Here is a 1526-nt window from a genome sequence, read left to right as displayed (position 1 = left end):
ACTAAGTCTCTAATGAACCAAATATTTATTGGCGTAAGATTTGTTCGGTAGGTGGATTGGGCTGTAGCTCTACACCTTTACTAGCTATATTTCCTGGGGCCTTCTAGCAGATAGCCAAAGCATGAGGCAACATGTTCTGCTGGCTGGTGCTGTAACTGGTGGTCCCCAGCACCAGGGCCTGCCGGTGCCTGTTTTTCAATATTTTGCTCCTCTAGAGCTCCTTTCAGTTGCCACCTCTTTCTTCAAGAGCTTTGGAAAGCTTCGCTCCCTGTGTTCCTTACAGGGGCACCCGGCAGAGCTGCTCCGTTGGGATGTGGTAGCTTTCTATCTGCGTTTTCCAGGGCTGGGTGTCAGATGTCTTGATCCTTGCTTTAACGCCACCAGCAGCGACAGATACTCCCCCCCTCCTCGTAGTGAACGTACGATTTCATTGTGAAAAGGAGGTGTTTGGCACGGAGGGGTGGGTGCCCTTTGAGGCTGCGTTCGGGTTTTGCTTTCTGCTACCGCTGTGACTGAGCTCAAGTCATGGTTTACAAGCCAGCTGCACTGGGCAGCCCATGTCTGCTGGCCTGCTGGCTGCCAGCATGAGAGAAGGTTCGCTTTGGTGCACTTTTGCTTTGCAGGAGCAGACAAAGAGGAGATACATCTCCTGGTGAGGTATTGCTGCAGTATGGCTGTGCTGCAGAAGAGGAATTACCACAGTGGCACCAGTAAGCCTTTGTTGAAAGTCCTAGGGAGCAAGTGTAAGCCTTGGAGCTGAATGGTTAGTATTTTTCCCCTTTATCATCACTTCTTGACCCACATTGAATATATATAAATTTCTTTGTTGTCTGGATTGAATTGTGTCAATGTATTTGGTGAGCTTTTAGTCTGAATTGTGTCAGATTTCACATCTTCGCCATAAAACTTGCCAAGATCTTCGTCTGCCTAATGTATGCAAGTGCACACTTCAATTTATCCCTCTTCATTGTTCATCTAGTTTCATCTGCTTGCTGCCATAAGCAACAGATGTGCCATAAAATGGGCAGGACAAGCAAAGGACACTCAAACTAATAGCAAACAGAGTTAGTTCAGGTGTGTTTTATCACTGCTTCTCAAATACTTCATGAGTCTACCTGCAAATGTCAGATAGACCAAAATTTGGAAGAAGAAAATTGTTTTTGCTGATATTTTGTATTACATAAAAAAAGTAGTGGCAATGGACAGTAAAGAAGCAGTCTTAATAGCCTTAAAAAATCTTGGGGTTTCCTTTGCCATCACCAAGTCAGGCTTCCATGTTAGTCTCAGAAAAGACTGCACAGCACAAGTCCAGTTTTGTGACGTGGAAGCCGTTGTTCATGTGCTGTTCTGCGGAACTGTTTCATCTGGTTCCTGCGAAACAGTGTGGAGCTTGTGTGTGGGCTTTCAGAGGAACTGATCCAGAGCATCCCTGGAAATGGGGTGGTTTAATCCTTCTGCTCTCCCCCTCTCCTCCCTGGTGGCTGCACTAGAAATATGACTAGGCTCTGCTCTCTCGGTGTCCTTTA

This window comes from Phaethon aethereus (genome assembly GCF_964289735.1).
Source record: "Phaethon aethereus genome assembly, chromosome: 3".
Taxonomy (NCBI): Eukaryota; Metazoa; Chordata; class Aves; order Phaethontiformes; family Phaethontidae; genus Phaethon; species Phaethon aethereus.
Note: the sequence above shows the minus strand (reverse complement) of the source record.